Source organism: Dendrobates tinctorius, unplaced genomic scaffold (assembly GCF_039654945.1).
Source record: "Dendrobates tinctorius isolate UK_male_01 unplaced genomic scaffold, ASM3965494v1 ptg000070l, whole genome shotgun sequence".
In the NCBI taxonomy this organism is placed as follows: domain Eukaryota; kingdom Metazoa; phylum Chordata; class Amphibia; order Anura; family Dendrobatidae; genus Dendrobates; species Dendrobates tinctorius.
The window spans coordinates 51,647,094-51,670,294 of NW_027361738.1; the positions used below are offsets into that span (position 1 = coordinate 51,647,094).

The following is a 23,201-nucleotide window of genomic DNA, read 5'->3' on the forward strand; positions in this document are numbered from 1 at the left end:
TTAGTCAGAGCCAGCAATCACACCCGCATGGATCATGACAATGAGCCAGGGCAAGGCACTGGGACCAGATTAGCCCTGACTTTTCCACACCACTAGTGATGATCGAGTATACTCGTTGCTCGGGTGGTCTCCAAGTATTTTGGCGTGCTCGGAGATTTAGTTTTCGTCGTCTCAGTTGCATGATTTGCGACTGCTAGACAGCTTGAATACATGTGTGAAATGCCTGTTTGTTAGGGAATTCCCACATGTATTCAACCTGTCTACAAGTCGCAAATCATGCAGCTGTGACGACGAAAACTAAATCTCCAAACATGCCAAAATACTCGGAGATCACCCGAGCAACGATGCTACTCACCCATCACTACACACCACCAGATGAATGAAGCCCTCCAGTTGTTGTCTTCAAGGATGTATGGATGACCCTCCTTAATTTTTTTTTCAATTTGCACTGCGTATAGAGCCTTGATGAGGGTAGAATTACCACAATTACGCTTTCTTAATTTTTTTATGAGGCATTCCAGTTAGTGCCTTCAAGGTGTATATATGACCCTCCATAGATTTTTTTTTCACTTTGCTCTGTGTGCAAAGCCTTTATGAGTGTAGAAGTACCACAACTACACTTTATTATATGTTAATGATGTCTTCCAATTGGTGTCTTTAAGGGTCTATGGATGACTCTCCTTATAATTTGTTTCTTGCTTTGCACTGCATGCAAAGCCTTTATGAGTGTAGAAGTGCCACAACAACACTTTCTTAATATTTCAATGAGGCACACCAGTTGATGCTTTCAAGAGTGTATGGATGGCTCTGCTTGTAATTTTTAGCAAGGTATGAGTGTAGGACTACCACACCTACTCTCTGTGTACAACCTCTATTTAGCATATGGTGAGTGTATGGTGCCATCTTTGCTGTTTCCCAGTTTTTAATAACCTTATCTGTTTTTTCTTTTTTTTTTGTGAATAAAATTTGTATTTCTTTTTTACAGCTGGTTCTTGTGTACATTTTTTCTTTAGTGATATAATAAAAAGATGAGGTAGACAAAGCAACGTTTCAGCCATAACTGTCTTTTATCAAGCTTGAAATGGAATAATTAAAAATACAGCCAATGATAATGGTTCTCTTGCAGAGATACAGCAGGTATAGGAAATTTTACAGTCAATGCTTCCTGGTAGAAAGTATGCAAAATAAAGAAAATTGTCTTAGTATTTCTAGGAACTTAGAAGGGCAACATCAGTGGTATGTCACCCAATTAACCAGTACACTCTCTCTGTACTGGTGAGAAACAACCCTGAAATAGCTGTCTACAATTGGGTGTCTCTACTTTTCCAAAAATCCTTAGGCATGTTACAAGGCTCTTTAATGTATCAGTCTTTTATGTAATTATTCATTCATGCTGCTTATATAGCACCAACATATTCCATAGTGCTGCAAAGTGATTATCATCATTCACATCAGTCCCTATGACAACTGAGGCTTACAAAGCTTTTTGCTATATAAGACACACAATTAGGATTATTCTCCCAAAATTTGTATGTAATGTATCTTTCCAAACCCAGAGCATAATAAATGAATGTTTTAAAAAATAAATGTTTATACTCACCTCACCGCTCAGCTCTCCTGCCCTTCTGCTCCTCACTGTAGCTCTCTGATTCTTGCCGCATCTTATCTAAAGTGGAACACATCTATGATTTGGTGATTGAGACACCCAGTCAATCATAAATAGTGCTCCAACTCCTCGTCTCTTCTTCAAGATGGCAGCAACAGGGGCTTTAGCAAGCCCCCAGCTGACATAGCAAGGTATCGGCACCCCTCAATCTCGATGCAAAGGGCCCAAAGGTCATTGGATTGATTGAATCACGTAATCGATCCACTTATACCTTGGGTGTTGAAAGTATTCAGACCCCCTTTAAATTTGTCACTCTTTGTTTCTTTGCAGCCATTTTCTAAATTCAGAAAAGTTCATTTTTTTCTCATTAATGTACACTCTGCACCCCATCTTGACTGAAAAAAAAAACAGAAACAGAAATGTAGAAATTTTTGCAAATTTATTAAAAAAGAAAAACTGAAATATCCCATGGTCATAAGTATTCAGACCCTTTACTCAGTATTGAGTAGAAGCACCCTTTTCGGCTAGTACAACCATGAGTCTTCTTGGGAATGATGCAACAAGTTTTTCACACCTGGATTTGGGGATCATCTGCCATTCTTCCATGCAGATCCTCTCCAGTTCTGTCAGGTTGGATGGTGAACGTTGGTGGACAGCCATTTTCAGGTCTCTCCAGAGATGCTCAATTGGGTTTAGGTCAAGGCTCTGGCTGGGCCAATCAAGAATTGTCATAGAGTCGTTCTAAAGCTACTTCTTTGTTATTTTAGCTGTGTGCTTAGGGATATTGTCTTTTTGGAAGGTGAACCTTCAGCTTAATCTGAGGTTCAGAGAACTCTGGAAGAGGTTTTCATCCAGGATATCTCTGTACTTAGCCGCAATCATGTTTCCTTCTATTGCAACCAGTCATCCTGTCTCTGCAGCTGAAAAACACCCCCATAACATGATGCTGCCAGCACCATATTTCACTGTTGACATTGTATTGGGCAGGTGATGAGCAGTGCCTGGTCTTCTCCACACATACCATTTAGAATTATCGCCAAAAAGTTCTATCTTCATCTCATCAGACCAGAGAATCTTATTTCCCATAGTCTGGGAGTCCTTCATGTGTTTTTTTTTAGCAAACTCTATACTGGCTTTCATATGTCTGGCACTGAGGAGGGGCTTCTGTCGGGCCATTCTGCCATAAAGGCCTGACTGGTGGAGGGCTGCAGTGATAGTTGACTTTGTGGAACTTTCTCCCCTTTTCCTACTGCATCTATGGTGCTCAGCCACAGTGATCTTGGGGTTCTTTACCTCTCTCACCAAGGCTCTTCTCCCACGATTGCTCAGTTTGGCTGGACGGCCAGGTCTAGGAAGACTTCTGGTGGTCCCAAACTTCTTCCATTTAAGGATTATGGAGGCCACTGTGCTTTTAGGAACCTTGAGTACTGCAGAAATTCTTTTGTAACCTTGGCCAGATGTGTGCCTTGCCACAATTCTGTCTCTGAGCTCCTTGGCCAGTTCCTGACCTCATAATTCTCATTTGGTCTGACATGCACTGTGAGCTGTGAGGTCACATGTAGACAGGTGTGTGCCTTTACAAATCAAGTCCTATCAGTTTAATTAAACACAGCTGACCTCCAACGAAGGAGTAGAACCATCTCAAGGAGGATCACAAGGAAATGGACAGCATGTGACTTAAATATGAGTATTTGAGAAAAGGGTCTGAATACTTATGACCATGTGATATTTCAGCTTTTCTTTTTTAATAAATTTTTTAAAATTTCTACATTTCTGTTTTTTTTAGTCAAGATGTGGTGCAGAGTGTACATTAATGAGAAAAAAATGAACTGTTCTGAAGTTACCAAATGGCTGCAATGAAACAGAGTGAAAAATTTAAAGGGATCTTGTCATGATCCTGGGTGGATCTGACAGATTAAATGCACAAGTAACCTTTTTATTCCTGTGAGCTGTTTTGCTCAGGGTTGGTTTTGTCCCCGGTGGCCAGTATGGTCATTGCACTTGTGCTTAGAGATAGTTTTACCCCGGTGGCTAGTATGGTCATTGCACTGGTGTTTTTAGAGAAAGTTTGCCCCCGGTGGTGGTTAGAGTAATTGCACGGGAATCACTAACAGGTGTGTTTGCTTAATAAAGGTGTGTCAGTAGTGCTCACTCATGTTGGTGATATTATTATTGTTGGGCTTTCCAACCATCCTGGGTGAAGGAAGGAGCTGGATGGGGAGCTGGAGGAGAGTCCAGGGCAGCTCATTCAGAGTCCTGGAGCGGCAGCCATGGTGTCAGCGAGGAATTCGTGTAAAGCATGGTGGAGTGGCAGCTATGGTGTCAGTGAAGAATTCCTGCAAAGCTTGGTGGAGTGGCAGCTATGGTGTGGAGCTGCACTCCGTTTTCCTGGACTCTGTTACTGAGAGCTGCACTTAGTTTGCTGGTCTCGATTGCTGGACAGCTGCACTCGGGTGCTGGACTCTGTTGCTCCAAGGTGGCACTCAGTGCTGGATGCTGCTGCTGTAAAGCTGCACCCAGGTGTTGGACACAGTGGCAGAAGATGCACTCAGGTGTCTCTGTTGCCAGGAGCAAGTACATCAGAGCAAAGCTAAGTGTTTCCCTGTTTGTCACTTTTCCTCATGTTGGTGTTAGTGCAGCGGTGGGGCGCCTCCCAGCTCCCTAGCAAGGGATAGGTGTAGGGTATGTCAGGGCTACAGATTCCTGAGTGGCACCCGGGGTGGAACAGGCATAGGGAACGTTAGGAGCATTAGGGACACTGACTCAGGGGAGTGTAGGAGGTCTCCACGTCCCCAGTCCCCTATCGCAGGGCCCACCGTTGTAAATGTTTCCCTATCCCCTTTGTCTTGTATTAGTTACCGGCCTGCGGGCCGCGTCACACTGGACAATTACACGTGCCGTGTCCTGTTGTATTAGTTACCGGCCTGCTGGCCGTGTCACACAGGACGGGGCAGGTGACAGATCTGAATACTTTCCGTACCCACTGTACGTCACTGTCAGAGATTAACAGCAGAATTTAAAAGGATCCTGTCACCATGAAATTGCAGTGTAATCTGCAGGCAACATATTAGAGAGCAGGGAATCTGAGGGGATTAGTATACAGTTTTGTAGGACAAGATTCAGTATAACCGGTGTTTTCATCATTTAATCCTCTGCTCTCTGGGATTTTTAGTCCAGTGGGTGGTACTGTCACATTTACCTCTGCTTCTATATAATAATTCTTTGGGTTGTTTGTTACATGAATGAAGAGATGATGCTTTTATCTATCTTCATATGGAATCAAATGTATTGGGCCAACTACTCTTCTTGTTGGGCGGGTAAGTAGCTTAATTCTGCACATGGGCCACAAGGGGATTCTCCTGTTCCCCTAGGGCCAGTCTGAGCCTGTATGAACAGACAGTTAATGTTATTGTGGTCTATTGGGGAACTTGCTGTGTTTATCTTTATATTTTTGCAATTTTTTGTAATATTCTTAGCAAAGGATAAATCTATCTTATATCAGTGTTTTATAAAAAGGCGTTACTTTTCCGGTTATTCCTGGAAATCTCAACAGACATTCTGTATGGCAGAAGAATGATAATTGGTAATTACAGCATTGCCTATGCTTGTAAATATAGATGCATACACAAAAGCCCTTATCCAATGAAACTTTATCTGATTTTTTTCTATATTTCAGTAACATCATAGCAAACAGCCCCAGGTGCAGATTCATCTGTGTCTGGCTGGTCATATAGGTCACTGCTTGCTAAGACGTCTCCATCCATCACAGATGACCTTCTGCATGGATCATGTCAATACGCTGCCATGCTGCTTTGATGTTCGAATGAGCGCAAAGAAGGGTTAAGTTACGTGTTGTCTGGTGATCTGCATGTGAAACGCTCCTGTGGCTCTGATATCACTGGGATTATACAGTATCTCTTGCCAGAATGGCACACATAACTTGTCTATGTAATACATTCTGTGTTTTGGTTTATTTTAGCTTTTTTAACAATAACACTTGTGACTTGGACTTATCTTATGCTAATACTTGACATTTGAGTATTCAAGTTTTCTTTTTTAGATTCTCAGTTTAATATAATTATATAAATTTATGGTTTTATTAACTTTCCATTGCCAATAAATCAATTTGTCATAAAAAAAGCATCAAATTTATTCATAGGTAAAGTACTTGTCCAAGGTTTGGACACACCTGGTCATTCAATCACTTTTCTTGTCCTTATAAGCTTTGTAACTAGAAATCAACCCTTCTTAAGTGTAGGAATCCTCTTCATCAGCATTCTGCCAGCACTGTAGGTGCAGGACCTTACATCAACATGCCTTCTTCTTGCTATTGTTCAGTGACTGCACCATATTGAAAGCCCATCTTTCTGTTATGACTTTATTCTTTATGCTAGAAACGGGTTACACTTGACTGGAGATAATAGACAGTCACTTAATTTCCATTCACAATGCATTTTGAAACTTCTTTCTGTTGTTCTGAATGTTCGAAAAACGGGATCCATATAAAGCTGCTATGAATCCATTGATATAAACAAACCTCATATAGACTCTGTTTATACCTTCTGCAACTGGAATGCCCCCTGGAAGACAAATAAACATTGTACAGATCTTTGTAACTGTTTTTTCCTCACGTCAGAGCTTTGTTCAGGTAGACAGCTGAGCTCTGCTGTATAATTCCCTCCATGATGCTGCAGTTTGTATCTGTGAGCTAAAATGTGAATGAATAAAGCGTAGGGATTCCCCTCACTGTGCTTTACTGTCTATGGGAGAAATAAATGCAGCTTGTCTCTTCCCCCTGCTTGGATTGCAATTTACAGATAGAGAGCACAAAGGAAAAAAAACTAGTGAGAATGCAGGATATAAATTACGTAATAGCCAGATATAGTGCTTTGCCTCATGTCCTCACACAAGACACGTTATTCTGAAAAAATGCTTGAAAGCACAGTGACCCTTTAAGGTTATTTGTATTACTTCTAGGGATATCTCGGGATGAGCATACCTATATATGTTGGGGTTCTTAGGGTTGGTCCGAACTGTAGTCCAAAGTTTGGTTCGTTTGGGTGCCAGAACTGTACCCAAAATTGAACCTGAACCCACATCCATAGAAATCAATGAGGACTCGAACTTTGATGCTGGAAAATCTCTCTCTCCACCCCGAACTCTAACTGTAAATGGATGTCTGATTTTACCTTAGACTGTTTGATACCTTTTTTTCCCTATCACCGCCGCTTGACTCTTTGTGATCTTGACCCTAGCTATTCACCAGACTTTAATCTCTGGCTTCTGATTTTATCACTGTCCCTTACATGCAGGCTCTGACCTGACTTACTGACCAATCAAATCTAGATGAGTTCCATCATTCATCTACTTTGTGGATGCAGCCCATGGGCCTCTTTAGTAGGTGGAGATCTAAAAATCAGGGCATTCCTGGAACCTGACTAGCTGGGGGGGCTTATGCCACATCTGTTATTGGAAGTCCGGTTTTGAGTTAACGGTTGCCTTTATAAGGATGTCCTTTCACCTTTTTATTATTTGTTATATTTATAGTAATCTTGCTTGTAGTTTAATATAAAAATATTAATTCTTAATTTTGTACTCTGTATTATATTTTTTATATTTCTGCTCTTTATGTTAGTCAACTTTATTACAGCTTTATAAATCTCTTAAAGCACCACTCCAGCGCTTTTTTTTATTTCCATGCTGGAATGGTGCCATTATTGTAAGTTCTCTGACCCTAGTATTATATTCAGCAGCTGACATCTTTTGCCCTTCCTGGAGCTGATCCAGTCCAGGTCTGCCATCTTATGACCACAGCTTCTGACTAACTGAAAGTCAGAGGTAACGGTCACAAGCTCTTAATGCAAATCTATGAGATCCTTGTTCTGGCTTCAGTCTAACTCTCATACACTTACATTGACTTGTGACTTAGGTCTCACCACAACAAACACTGAAGCGATGTGGCAGATCTCAACCTGCAGAAGACGACCAGAGCGGCGCCGATAACATGAAGACGGCGTGACTGTTAAGTATAATAACAGGGGGCAGGGAACTTATTTAGTTGCACCACTCCAGCCTTAAAATAAAAAAAAAAACATTGGAGTGATGCTTTAACATAAGGACTAAACACAAGGGTAACCAAAGCAATGAGAACATATTCAGCTTTTGAGTGAATATTTCCACTTACTGAAACACGATACAATGTTTAACAGTCTATTTCCATTCATATGCTGGGAAATGTCACACACAGGAACTGGGGAGGTATAGGAAGATTTGTCATATTCTGGAACACTTCTTCTCACCATTAGTTCACTAGGAATAAATTGTTTTGTTTTAATTTTTACAGTTCGGATTAAAAAACGTTTAATTGTGTTAGAAAATCCAGAATTTATTATTTTGGATAACGGTTGTTTCCAATTTTTCAGCAGCTTCTTCTCCAATTTGTAAATATATTTTCCAACAGGGAAAGTGTATAGAGCAGATAAGTCTAAATTTCATTTTATTTTGGTTTTATGGTTTCCATATGAAATTATCAAAAATGTTTAAAATATTGCCTAATATTTCTATTGATCATAACTGTAAACTGATGGAGTAGAAAAGAGAAGCAGAAAGAACACATGGAAAGGTTCACAATAAGTGTTGGAATACTGTCACACAAACATTTGATCAAAATTTTTATATGGTTGTAAAAGTAAAGCAAGGATTAGACTATATGTGGGATGTATACATTTTGGTTCCTCTGATGGCTTGTAGGTTGGCGTGCCTTCAACGGCTTGTGTGCATTACTAATTCGGAAAACTGTGCCATTAAGAGTGTGACTGATGTGACACCTAAATAACAAACCATCTTACCAAACAGGATAGCAGAATTTTGGGAACTAATCAATGGTATATTAAATTGGAGATGTTGGAAATTAAAGGCCCATTTACGGGAATGGATAATTGGGAATGAGCGGTTGATATTGGTAATTATTGGCTTGAGTGAACATACCAGCAATTAACCGATGAAAGAGCAAAATCCATAGTTGATGCTGGAATTAAAATGATTGTTATTGGCAGCCCAATGCTCTGAGTAATAAAGGGATGAATTATTGGTAATGGTGATAATATTAATGATCTGTTTAGGCTCACCTGGTGAGGTGGATCCTCTAAGTCTCAGGTATGGGTGGAAACAAGGACCCCGGGTGTTGGTGCGGCAAGCAGGAAGGCACTAGAGAATCAAACATTTGCCACACTTACGAATCTTGGAAGCAGTCGGCCAGATATAGTGGAAACCAACAGGGATGGAAGAAAATTAAGGCACGGTGTGCTCAGAAGGTGGAGCGCACCAAATGAAAGTCTTTAGGCTGTGTGCACATGCTGCGGATTTTGCTGCGGTTCCGCAGCGGTTTTGGCCGCTGCGGACCCGCAGCAGTTTTTGCTGCGGTGTACAGTACCATGATTCCCTATGGGAATCAAAAACCGCAGTGCAGACGGTGCGGAATTTTCCGCGCGGATTATCTGCGGTTTTCAATCCGCAGAAAGAATTGACATGTCAATTCTTTCTGCGGATTCCCCTGCGGTTTGCCATCTCCTCCATTGAGGAGATGAAAAACCGCAGGGCAAAACCGTAGAGCAATCCGCAGGTAAAACCGCAGGTCTTTTGACCTGCGGTTTCACCTGCGGATTTTACAAAATCCGCGCGGATGAATCCGCACCTAATCTGCAGCGTGTGCACACAGCCTTAGTCTCAGTCTAGGTGTGTTTCCTAATGGGTCTTGAATAGGATTAGGGAGATGATGTCACTTGGCATTTAGCAGTTGTATATGCACCTTTACTCTTCAGGTATAATAATAAAAATACCTTTGAATGATCAGCTTTTCCACAATAGATCAGTCTATCAAGATTATGGGTGCTGATAAGATTTATTCCTATCCAGGTAAAACTTAATGGACCTACAGTGGGGAAAGTAATCATATGATGCACTGCCAATTTTGCAAGTTTTCCCACCTACAAAAATGGCGAGGTCTGTAATTTTTATTTTAGGTACACTTCAACTGTGAGAGACAGAATCTAAAAATAAAAAATAGAAAATCACATTGTATGAATTTCACATAATTAATTAGCATTGCATGAAATCAGTGTTGAATACAACATAAAAACAGAACTTAATATTTTGTGCAGAAACCTTTGTTTGCAATTACAGAGGTCAGACATTTCCTGTAGTTCTTGACCAAGTTTTCACACACTGCAGTGGGGATTTTGGCCCCCTCCTCCATTCAGATCTCCAGATCTTTCAGGTTTCGCTAGGCAGCATTGAGTTCCAGCCCCCTGTGTTCAGATATGGCCAATCCATGGCCTTGAAATACTTAAAAATATTTTAGGTAGTATTTTACTGTAAATCCTAATTTCACCACAAATTCAGAGATTTTGTAAAAAATGTCTATTGTTATTTCCTTGTTATAACTGTAGTATGGATGGAGACACTGGTCCAGTGCCAAAATGCATAGCATTGTGATAAAGAGTAATTATTCCACTTCTGGACTCCTCAGCGCTCTTTATTTTGGATTTTCCTCCTCCATTACATTCTCCCAGGCCCCCATATAAATAATAGTATGTGACCATGACAGTAAGGTCAGTAAGGTCGATATACTCTGGTCACTGAGACAGGATGTCAGCTGACTGACAGATGGAGACAGCAAGATGTCATTTGGAGCAGACAGGGGACTTCACATAAAAAATTACAACAGCCATGTCATGGCATGTGGTATCGGTTATATTAGTCAAGTGTTCCTTTGTCGTTGGCTGCAGATTCTTTGTGGAATATTTTAGTTAAATAACTTTTAGTTATTTTATTCTCTTTCCAGTTGTAGATCTTAAATTCTTACACAGTTCTCTCCTCTAATATATGTCTGCCTGCAGCTGTAAGAATATTTAGCATTGACTGCTGCATAGTTATATATGTGTGATGTAGTAAAAGCATGATAACACTTACTGAGGTGGTTAAATCTCATCAGATCTCAAGACGCCTGAAAGAATATGTATGACTTCCATGCCACATGGGAAGCTGTTGTCTGTTGCATCACACTCTTAGCAGTCTGAAGCCTCCTTGACTGTCTTGTCAATATGTTTACAAAATCCTAGAAGAAAACCAGAGGGAATTAATTAGCCTTGGTAACCGGCTACGAAACTGGTCTTGTGACTGATACCACGGCAAATCTCTCATGTCTTCTACCTTAGGTGCTTTCAAAAATATTTTCTCTGAATGTCTTCCATTTATATTGTAGCCGAAATCATTATATTATCCTCTGCAATAGCGGTTTCAAAGATTATTTAGTCCATGCATAGCAAATAAATAAAAATCAACATTATGCTGGAAATCTATAGAAAAGTGCCATTTTCATGGGAAATACAAGAGTGAAATAAACATTAACGCTTTACCAAAATACTGCATACATGTACATCATGAGAAAAGTAATTTTTCTTAAATTTTTGGTGCACATAAATGCGATTATGTGGGGAACACCAATTGTGTCTGCAAATTTCAATTAACCCGTTTAGCAGTGCAATCACTGCTGATTGTGGAGCTGACAAAAAGAGGGCAATCCCTTTGTCCAGTCCCTGTGATCCTTATTGCTGGAGTTGAATTCTGATGGTTTTGCACTCATAACTTGAAGTCTTAACCGTTTCCAGACCTTGCATAGATTTTAAAATTCCAGGCGGTCTCGCTCCTACTCTGCAGTCATGTTCTAAGATGTCACTGCATAGAAGCGCAGCATAAAGCGGTCATGTAGCTTCAGAAGAGGAGATCCAACTTTCAGAGACAGCCGTAGTCCCAAAAGAGAAGGCACAGATGGTTTATTACCGACTTTGCCTTCTCTATTGCTGCATGCACTGCTCTAAACAAGAGCTGTGCTTACTGTAATTTAAAGTACTGACAGTTCTTCCTTCTCCATACTTAGTGGTCATGTAATCACTGTGTTTATTGAGGGAGCAGGAGCTCCTTAGTCATAGTAGACCCAGAGACTTTTGCCATGCAGACAGGAGGTTTATTTTCCCCTGTAACTGGGGTTACTATGCAAGCCCCAGTTACATGGGAAATAAGATGAAAATATAAAATTTTGTAATGCCTCTCTTTCCTCAAGGGTATTTTATGATGTTATGTTTAAAATAAATTAAAAATGGAAAAATGAATATAAAATAAATAGGTACAAAATAAATCAATAAAATTGCCATTGTCAATCCACAGTGTTACTAGCCTCGCTCCTTAAAAAAAAAAAAACTTGTTTGATAAATAAAAATAATTATTTAGAATTGGGAACACATTTTTAAATGTATTTTAATGGCTCTCTGTAGTAAAAAAAATGGTAAAAATAGCCACATATTTTCTTTATTTTGCCACTGAAATTGCCCAATATTAGGGGGAAACAAGAAAGGCTATGGCAGTGACATGAAAATGTAGCCCCATATATCATGAAAAAAAAACCCCAGAAGAATTACTGGAATATCCAAATGAGAACGTTTTTTACAGCTCTTTAAACCATGTATGAAAAAAACCTGAGAATGTGTCTGATTATGAATGAAGGTAAATGGCCTGGTCTTGAACTAGTTATAAAGGTACCCAATGCTGTAAATAATAGTGCCTGTTGGTCCATTCTTTAGGTCAGAGAAGTCACTTGAAGCTTCTACACCTCGATGCAAAAATCGGTGTCAGGGTCTCCCATGATAGGCCATTTATACTGGTAGTATTATACCCACCTAGGTTTCACTGCTAGTGAAAATGCCCCCTATAGTTATGCCCCTTGCTTAGGCATACCCTATCATATCTCTGTGCATTTAAGCATACATTTACAAGGAACAGAACTGCCTTGGTGCATAAGGAGTTAAACCTCAGAAAAAAATCACAAGGGAAAATATATAGATGCCATATCAGCATATAACAAACCAGTTACTAAAGTATAGCCGGCAGACAAAACTTATCTCAATTAATATTATCTTGGCACCGAATCCATGATATATTCAGTACAATTCCTTCCCTCTGAAAATAACTGTTCCTTTAGCTGTTACTTTTCCTTTAAATGATACTGTCACATCAAATCAGTGAATACAAGAGTAATGGCGGTCCACCGGGCAATGGTGATCTGAGCAGGTATTTAGGAGGTTGATGAGCATGTCAGTGTAATAAAAGAACCTGAAGGCAGATTATAGCGTCTACTGGTATTTGCCAGCCCCGATACTTAGATATTCTGTGCAAGTGCTAGTGTAAACTATGGGATTACCAGACGGCTATCGTGTAACAACGAGATGTCAACTAAGCAGCTTGAACAGTGAAGAGACGAGCATGCACAAGGTAAAATGAGAGTAATCTGCAACCGTCAAGATGTACAGTATACTATGCAGTGGATGGACATACACAGTATACAGTATGCACCAGACAATTTAGTAAAAGTCAGCTAATTCGGCACAGGACTATAATTATTAGCTACCGGACTATCAAGACTTCAAGGTCATACAGTATTTTATGAAAGATACAAAGGTGCTAGATTATTAAAGGGGCTGTCCAGGACTTTAACACTGATGTCCTATCCCTAGAATAGATCATAAAATACCAGATTGGTGGAGGTGCGACAGCTGACAACTCCAATGATCAGCTGTTCCAGATGTGGTCGGCAACCAGAACTGGCCAGTTCTGGAGGTGAACAGCACTGCTTCATCTACTGTATAGTGTGCGTGGCTTGGTACTGCACATCTGCCACCTATTCAAATCAATAGGGGGTGGATGTGCAGTACCCAGCCACTGCCACTATTCAAGTCAATGGAGCAGTGCTGTTCATCTCCGTAGCTGAGTAGTTTCGGCCATTGTTGACGTTGGGTACAACTTAGTGGCAGGGGTGCTGGGTGTTGCACCTCCACCGATCAGACATTGATGACCCAATTAAAGATTCTGACCTTTTTCATGATTATCTGGGGACTTCTCCTTCCAGTGCACCTGATATGAGACTGTTAATTGAGATCCTGTCACTTGCCATAAATATGTCAATTTTGTAAACTATGTAAATTCCTTTATTCTTCTCAATCTGATACTGTTCATTCCTGAGATGCGGCTTCCTCTTCCCTAAATATAGATCTTAACTCTTTTAGATGAGCGGGGGTGGTCCCTTACTCTTCTTCGTGGGAGTCTACTTTATTATCATGCCCAGTTGGCTATTAATCTATGAGCAAAGGGTGGAATAGCACCGCAAAAATAATAATATAAGATAAATAAATGGACACTTGTGTCATATACAAGAAATAGCAAATAAGAACAAGAAAAGGTATATAACTGGCACTAACAAGCCCAAAAAGTGTAATAATCGTAATGCAAAGGTATTTAAGAGCAACAAATAGTGTGAAACTGTATCTTTATTTTATAAAAAAGTGCAAAAAAGCAACAATGCAGATCACTGAAAAAGGTGGAAAGTGGGGAAAAGGGTAGACCACCTTTACAGTGTCCATATTATGATAATACAATGAACAAAACAATCTCCAACATAATCCATTAATATGAAATACATAAGAATCACAAGATATATGTAGAATACTATGAATACAATAGATGTTAAATATACAACATATGTATTTCTGCCAGGGATCACAACATGTAGGTAAATATTAGAGTTGAGCGACTTTTGTTTTTTTATGGTCGAGTTTCGTTTCGTGAAACCCGACTTTTCCAAAAGTCGGGTCGAGCAAGATCGGCCGATTATAGGGAAAAGTCGGGGTCGTCCTGAAACACGAAACCCTATGTAAGTCAATGGGGAATAAAAGTCGGCAGTGAGAGGAGGACAGGAAACACACCTACAGTGCTCATTTGAATGCCAAAAGCATCAATTCTTCTTACATAAGCTGGTCAACCTTAATTAACTTCATAATACAAGTTACGCACTGAAAAATGGGGGTTATTTGGCTAAAGTTGTGGGGGGGTAGGGCTGGCTCCAGGTTTTCATGTGCCCTCGGCAAAAGAGCGCCCCTTTAACACATAATACCACAACTCATCATGCTCCGATACGGCAGAGAAATAGCGGTATAGTACAATGAAAAATACTTCACTTTTTACATCTCATGACGAGGCCCATCTATTTCTCCATACAGAATCATTGGTCCCATATAATGTTTGAAACAGTATATGATGCGCTCCACATAATGCTACAGTATATGTTGGTCCCCATGGATGAAGCTCCACTGTCTTATGGGCCCAAATAATGCTCCAAACATAATGGGCCCCATTTCTAATGCTCTAGTGTATAATGGGCCCTGTAAATGCTGCTCCAGTGTCTGATGTCCACCTTTGGAATGTTCCAGTGTATGGTGGGCCCCATCTATCATTCTCCAGAGTATAGTGCTCCCCAAAAATTGCTGTCCCAACATTGAAAACAATGAAATAAGTCTCCTCGCTAGGGAATCCCTGTACTAGTCTGGACTCCTCGTCGTCCCCATCTTCCATCTCACTGCACAGTATTTCAACCTTGCAAGTGCTGTGATCCTGAGCAAGCAGGGGGGGCCCACTCGTTGGCGACGGCACTGGCACAGGGCCCATGATAGTACGGTGGTGTGTCTGATGGCGGGTGGGCCGAACCTGCACTTTCATCTGCAGGTTCCTCTTTGTCACGGTGTAAGATGGAACTGTATATGGGAAGGGTAACCTGAGTTTCATCAGGGTCAGATTCAGGCCGTGTAGCGTGCGAGGGGAATGTAGTGGTCTGGGTCAATGTACCAGCAGATTCATCGAGCAGTGGCTGGGCATCAGTGCACTTGTGTCGCCCCCAGGAGTATGGTCGCCACAGTGGCATTACCTTTCTCCTAGGGAGTGTGATGTCATGCTTGGGAGCAACGAAGGATCTCTCTAGCAGGTTAACTGATTGGGCAGCGTTATTCCCACGAGTCATGACCCTCCAAACAGCGTTCATGAAGGCAAAGTGTTTGTTTTAGGTGGGCAGTATGGTTGCAATGCTGAATCTTAAAGGAATGTCCAGAAGGGCACCACCAGGAGTGGAGCCTACGGCGTAATTTGACTCAACACGGGCAACCTCAACCATGCCAGCTACAGAACAGATGCACACATTGCAAGCTTAATTCCGTTAACGAACGAGACTCCGTCATGCCCCGCGGTCCGAGTCCGGCTTACTAGAGGGACATGTGAGGCTCTGGCACATGAGATTGGCCAATAACTGGTGTGTCATGCCCTTACATGTCCATGGCTGCATGTGCGCTAAACTGAAAAGGCCAGCGTTTGTCGCTTACAGGTGCAGATAACCCGCTGAACAACGTTAGTGATGGGGATCACTGAATACAATTATTACTCGCGAACGATGATTTCCCAGTAAGTGCAGGTCAACCGCAGTTCCGGAATTAGGCCTAACCGACATTCCTGAAAAAATGAAAAACTTACGTGTGCAAACCACAGGTGCTGTAGCTTGCTTAACAGCTCGCCAGCCGTTCTCACGCCCCGTATGGATTACACGTGATTGCACAAAGGTGAGAAAGGGTACCGTATCCCCGGATAACATGTATGGATAGCGTACACATTCAAAAGATATGTCTATACATCAGGAGGCAGGCTCAGATGGTGTTAGGCCCAGTATGGCTTGCACGTGATTGCACAAAGGTGAGAAAGGGTACCGTATCCCCGGATAACATGTATGGATAGCGTACACATTCAAAAGATATGTCTATACATCAGGAGGCAGGCTCAGACGGTGTTAGGCCCAGTATGGCTTGCACGTGATTGCACAAATGTGAGAAAGGGTACCGTATCCCCAGATAACATGTATGGATAGCATACACATTCAAAAGATATGTCTATACATCAGGAGGCAGGCTCAGACGGTGTTAGGCCCAGTATGGCTTGCAAGTGATTGCACAAAGGTGAGAAAGGGTACCGTATCCCCGGATAACATGTATGGATAGCGTACACATTCAAAAGATATGTCTATACATCAGGAGGCAGGCTCAGACGGTGTTAGGCCCAGTATGGCTTGCACGTGATTGCACAAAGGTGAGAAAGGGTACCGTATCCCCGGATAACATGTATGGATAGCGTACACATTCAAAAGATATGTCTATACATCAGGAGGCAGGCTCAGACGGTGTTAGGCCCAGTATGGCTTGCACGTGATTGCACAAAGGTGAGAAAGGGTACCGTATCCCCGGATAACATGTATGGATAGCGTACACATTCAAAAGATATGTCTATACATCAGGAGGCAGGCTCAGATGGTGTTAGGCCCAGTATGGCTTGCAAGTGATTGCACAAAGGTGAGAAAGGGTACCGTATCCCCGGATAACATGTATGGATAGCGTACACATTCAAAAGATATGTCTATACATCAGGAGGCAGGCTCAGATGGTGTTAGGCCCAGTATGGCTTGCACGTGATTGCACAAAGGTGAGAAAGGGTACCGTATCCCCAGATAACATGTATGGATAGCGTACACATTCAAAAGATATGTCTATACATCAGGAGGAAGGCTCAGACGGTGTCAGGCACAGTATTTTTTTTGACGGCCCAGACTACACAGCGGAGGAGCAGGGAGAGGTAAAGATTGCAAATGCTGGGGCCCTGCCCAAGCAAGGGGGACCCACTCGTGGGCGTCGGTACTGGCACTGGGCCCCTCATAGTACGGCGGTGTGTCTGATGGCGGGTGTGCACCACCACCGTCAGAGACACTTGATTGCACTATGAGGGACCCTGTGCCAGTGCCCGCGCCCAAGAGTCGGCCTACCCACCTGTCCAGGGCAATAGCACTCGCACGGTGTCGTGCGCTAGGTGGTGACCCCGGCCATGGGGGGGGAGGCTGCACAGTTAGGGAGTTTTAGAAAGTGGCATATGTTGATGTTGGACATTCAGCTGATGCAAAAGGCGAAATAGGTCAAGTCCCAGAAAGAGGTGGACCAAAGCAAGCCATTTTTCTGTCACCCTATGTGTCATCAGGGGAAGGTGGGACAAAATCCTTGGAAACCCATGCATGGTTCATTTTAATGAAGGATAGATCATTCACATTTTGGGTTGACAGACGGGTCCTTTTTTCTGTCAGGATTGATCCAGCTGCACTGAAGACTCTTTCCGATAGCACACTTGCAGCTGGGCAAGCGAGCTCCTGTAAGGCATATTGTGCCAATTCAGGCCAGGTGTCCAGTTTAGCGGCCCAATAGTCAAAGGGTAATGACCTGTGTGGGAGAACATCGATATGGGAGGAAAAGTAGTTTGTAACCATAGTTGACAACTGCTGTCTCCTGTCACTTTCCATCGATGCTGTATTACTAGTTGTCTGAGCGGTACTTGAAAAATCAGTCCACAACATTGTCATGAAACCCCTGTCTCCAACGCCACTTCTGCTGTGTGCACCATGAACACCTCTGCCAAGCTGCCCCCGGCCCGTACGGCTCGTGTGAGAACCATCACCGCTGCTGTGTGCTGGGAATGCCTCAAGCAACCGATTTACCAGAGTTGCTTGTTTATTAGCCAATATTAGGTCAAGGTTCTCCTGTGGCATGATGTTTTGTAATTTGCCTTTATAGCATGGATCCAGGATGCTGGCCAACCAGTAGTCGTCATCGTTCATCATTTTGGCAATGCGGGGGTCCCTTTTTAGGATCCGCAAGGCATAATCTGACATGTGGGCCAATGTTCGCGGTGTCAATGATGCACTGCGAGTGCTGGTTGGAGGAGCACTTTCTGGCAAATCCACATCCCTCCAGTCACGCACAAACCCTGTACCAGACCTTGCCACGCCAACATTTTCACTTGCCCCACGAGATGCATCCTCCTCCCCTAAGTAATCATCCCCATCATCATCCTCCTCCTCCTCTTCTTCCTCCAACTCATCCAGGAGAGGTCCCTGAGCAGACAATGGCTGAATGTCATCAACGATTCCCTCCACCTCTTCCTGCTCGTCAACATAGGCTGCAGACGCCTGCTCCTTAAGGTGCGTCAAAGTTTGCATGAGCAGACGCATAAGTGGGATGCTCATGCTTAGGATGGCGTCGTCTGCGCTTACCAGCCGTGTGCATTCCTCAAAACACTGAAGGACTTTACAGAGGTCTTTCAGCTTCGACCACTGCACACCTGTCAACTCCATGTCTGCTCTCAAAGTGCCTGGCCGTGTATCCTCCCACAAATGCATTATGGCCTGCCTCTGCTCGCACAGCCGCTCCACCATGTGCAGGGTGGAGTTCCACCTTGTTGCAATGTCGATAATGAGGCAGTGGTTGGGAAGGTGGAGCAATCGCTGCAGCTTCTGCATACGAACGGAGTGTACAGGCGACCGGCGGATGTGAGCGCACAGTCTTCGCACCTTATGGAGCAGGGCTGTTAACTCCGGATAATTTTTGAGGAAGCACTGCACCACCAGGTTCAAGGTGTGAGCCAAGCAAGGTATGTGGCTGAGTTTTGAAAGGGCTATGGCTGCCACAAAATTATGGCCGTTATCACTAACTACCTTGCCTGCCTCAAGATGTACACTGCCCAGCCATGACTCAGTTTGTCGCTTCAAGTACTCGGCCAGCACCTCGGCAGTGTGTCTGTCGCCCAAACACATCATCTGCAACACAGCCTGCTGACGCTTTCCACTAGCTGCTCGATAGGGGGACACCTCGTGTGCAACAGAGGCAGCTGCAGATGGAGTGCTCGTACGACTGCGCTCTGTGGACGAGCTTTCGCTTCTGGAGGAGGAGGAGGAGGAGGAGGGTGGAACGCCTACAGCCAACTGTTTCCTATACCGTGGGCTAGGCAGCACTGTCCCACCACCGCTGTCCCCTGTGGACCCTGCATCCACCACATTAACCCAGTGCGCAGTGATGGACACGTAACGGCCTTGGCCATGCCGACTGGACCATGCATCAGTTGTGAGGTGCACCTTTCCACTCACTGACTGCTTGAGTGCATGGACAATGCGGTCTTTCACATGATGGTGGAGGGCTGGGATGGCTTTGCGAGAGAAGAAGTGGCAACTGGGTAGGTCATAGCGTGGTACTGCATAGGCCATGAGTTCGCGGAAAGCTGCGCTTTCCACCAACCGATAGGGCATCATCTCAAACGAGATTAGTTTGGCAATGTGGGCGTTCAAACCCAGTGTACGCGGATGAGAGACTGAGTACTTTCTTGACCTACTCATAGTGTCTGGGAGGGTGAGCTGGACTTGAGAGCTGCATATGGTGGAAGTAGCGGTGGACAGGGCGGACTGAGAGAGGGTTTATGATGGTGATGGAGTTGGTGTTCTTTCTGATGGCCTAGATTCAGTATTTCGTTGATATAACAGTGGGATTCCCTGACTGCTGTGGCCTTGCAACGACACCTCAACATTTGCTGCTGTGCTAACCGGTGGGCTTACAGTGGGGGAAACAATGTAGCGTTGCTGACTACCTTCTTTGTGATCAGTTGCACATGTGGCACTTGAGGTTTGGTGTTGTGTCAAAAGTGCAAGTGCATGCTGGTTAAATGTCTAAGCATGCAACTGGTATTCAAATTTTTCAGATTTTTCCCTCGGCTAAAGGTCTTTGCGCACTTCTTACAGATTACCTTGGCCTGATCATGAGGATTTTGTTCAAAAAAGTGCCACACTGCACTGTTCCTACTTTGGCAGACATTTTGCGGCCTAGCACGCTGTGATCTTTTGACCCTCTGGACAAGCTGTCCAGCAACTCTTTTGATTTTTGGAACCTGTCTTTGGAGTGCTCCGGGCCTGCCAGATAACAGCTGTTGCGATGTCGATGTCTGCTGTGGATGCTCCTCATCTGAGCTATTGGAAGCAGCACCCTCTTTCCCCAATGGATGCCAATCTGGGTCAACAACTGGGTCATCCATCACCTCCTCTTCAATGTCATGTGCACCTTCCTCTGTGTCACCGTGTATGGTGGTATAGTGTGCGGGAAGGGGCACCTGAGTCTCATCAGGGTCAGCATCTGGCTCAGGACAATGTAGTGCTCTGAGTGAATGTACCAGCTGAATCATCTATCAGCGGCTGTGCATCAGTGCACTCCATGTCAGATTCATCTTGGCCTGGGTAATTCACCATTTCACTTGATAATCCAGGCATGGTATGTGAAAACAGCTCCATGGAGTAATCAGTAGTATGGCTTGCGTCATCCTTCAATCTTGGTTGGGGTGAAGGACACAAGGAAAGGTGTGGTTCATGAACATGAGCCTCCAATGACGACTCAGTGCTTTTACTTTTTACAACTTCAGAAGAGGAGGCGATAGAGCTGGAGGCTGAGTCAGCAATGTAAGACAAAACTTTTTCCTGATGCTCTGGCGTTAAAAGCGGTTTGCCAACTCCTAGAAAACTAAGCCTTCGAAGCCTTATGGAGCCAGACGATGACGCAGGCTCAACACCTCCTGCATTCTGTCCTATTTTGCTTTTGCCACTACCATCAGATACACCACCAACACCATCATTACCAGCTGCCAACCCCCGCCCAATTCCACGGCCTCTTCCACCAGCCTTCCTCATTTTTGGTAGAAATGTAGACAAAAATCCAACAAACTATATAGTAATGTAAAACAAGGTACAAGGTGTCTATAGGACAGGGGACATTTAGATTTTCTGCAGACACTTGTGGACACTGGACACTTGGATTGTGTGAGGCCCACTGAATATCACAGCGCTATGTCACAGGCTCGATGGCACAGGTGTGAAAAAAGTGACTACAGGATAAGGGAGATTTTGAATTTCTGCAGACAATTGTGGACACTGGACACTTTTGGATTGTGTGAGGCCCACTGAATATCAGAGTGCTATGTCACAGGCTCGATGGCACAGGTGTGAAAAAAGTGACTACAGGATAAGTGAGATTTTGAATTTCTGCAGACACTTGTGGACACTGGACACTTTTGGATTGTATGAGGCCCACTGAATATCACAGCGCTATGTCACAGGCTCAATGGCACAGGTGTGAAAAAAGTGACTACAGGATAAGGGAGATTTTGAATTTCTGCAGACACTTGTGGACACTGGACACTTTTGGATTGTGTGAGGCCCACTGAATATCACAGCGCTATGTCACAGGCTCGATGGCACGGGTGTGAAAAAAGTAACTACAGGATAAGGGAGATTTTGAATTTCTGCAGACACTTGTGGACACTGGACACTTGGATTGTGTGAGGCCCACTGAATATCACAGCGCTATGTCACAGACTCGATGGCACAGGTGTGAAAAAAGTGACTACAGGATAAGGGAGATTTTGAATTTCTGCAGACACTTGTGGACACTGGACACTTTTGGATTGTGTGAGGCCCACTGAATATCACAGTGCTATGTCACAGGCTCGATGGCACAGGTGTGAAAAAAATGACTACAGGATAAGGGAGATTTTGAATTTCTGCAGACACTTGTGGACACTGGACACTTTTGGATTGTGTGAGGCCCACTGAATATCACAGCGCTATGTCACAGGCTCGATGGCACAGGTGTGAAAAAAGTGACTACAGGATAAGGGAGATTTTGAATTTCTGCAGACACTTGTGGACACTGGACACTTTTGGATTGTGTGAGGCCCACTGAATATCACAGCGCTATGTCACAGGCTCGATGGCACAGGTGTGAAAAAAGTGACTACAGGATAAGGGAGATTTTGAATTTCTGCAGACATTTGTGGACACTGGACACTTTTGGATTGTGTGAGGCCCACTGAATATCACAGCGCTATGTCACAGGCTCGATGGCACAGGTGTGAAATAAGTGACTACAGGATAAGGGAGATTTTGAATTTCTGCAGACACTTGTGGACACTGGACACTTGGATTGTGTGAGGCCCACTGAATATCACAGCGCTATGTCACAGGCTCGATGGCACAGGTGTGAAAAAAGTGACTACAGGATAAGGGAGATTTTGAATTTCTGCAGACACTTGTGGACACTGGACACTTGGATTGTGTGAGGCCCACTGAATATCACAGCGCTATGTCACAGGCTCGATGGCACAGGTGTGAAAAAAGTGACTACAGGATAAGGGAGATTTTGAATTTCTGCAGACACTTGTGGACACTGGACACTTTTGGATTGTGTGAAGCCCACTGAATATCACAGCGCTATGTCACAGGCTCGATGGCACAGGTGTGAAAAAAGTGAATTGTAGAATTGGGCAGAATAGGAATCTCCCTAGAGTGTAGGTCTGTAAGAACGGAACAAGTCCTCCACTTATCCTTCCAGAGTGACACACAGATAGCTTCACTGTGGCTGTGATAACAGCCATTACACGGTACTGTGTGAGGAGCGTACACCGCTGTATGGTGTGAATAAATGCACGCTCAGTACCTCAGCAGGACAAAAAAAAAAATTGGGATTGCTTTTAAAAAAGCAGTTTGCAGAGCAGTGGGGAAACAGCAATGCAGCTGTCAGGAAGCCTTAGAAGGCAGCCTAACAACCAACACCGCTGATCCACCACAATATAGCCTCCCCTTGCACTGCACACACAGTGACTGGTGTGTTGCACAGGCAAAATCGCTAGCAGCAGAAGCAGTTTTTTTGTCTTCTTCCCTGCCTAACGCTCTCCCTACAGAATCAGAAACCTCTCCCTATGCTAAGATCGGCAGAAGTAAGATGGCGGTCGGCGTGCACGCCCTTTTATAACCCCTGTGACGCCC

The 23,201-nt window shown here is 43.5% G+C and overlaps 1 long non-coding RNA gene across 1 annotated transcript in view; it reads right to left on the reverse strand.

Annotated features, from left to right (window-relative positions):
• Positions 1-5,351: 5,351 nt before the first annotated feature.
• The window catches only part of LOC141095578 (uncharacterized), a 30,840-nt gene continuing 12,990 nt past the window's right edge, over positions 5,352-23,201 (reverse strand). The window contains exons 3-5 of the long non-coding RNA XR_012233430.1: positions 10,577-10,721; positions 7,791-7,915; positions 5,352-6,186 (exon numbers count right to left, since the gene is read on the reverse strand). This is a non-coding gene — a long non-coding RNA (uncharacterized lncRNA). The remainder of the gene's footprint in view (positions 6,187-7,790; positions 7,916-10,576; positions 10,722-23,201) is intronic.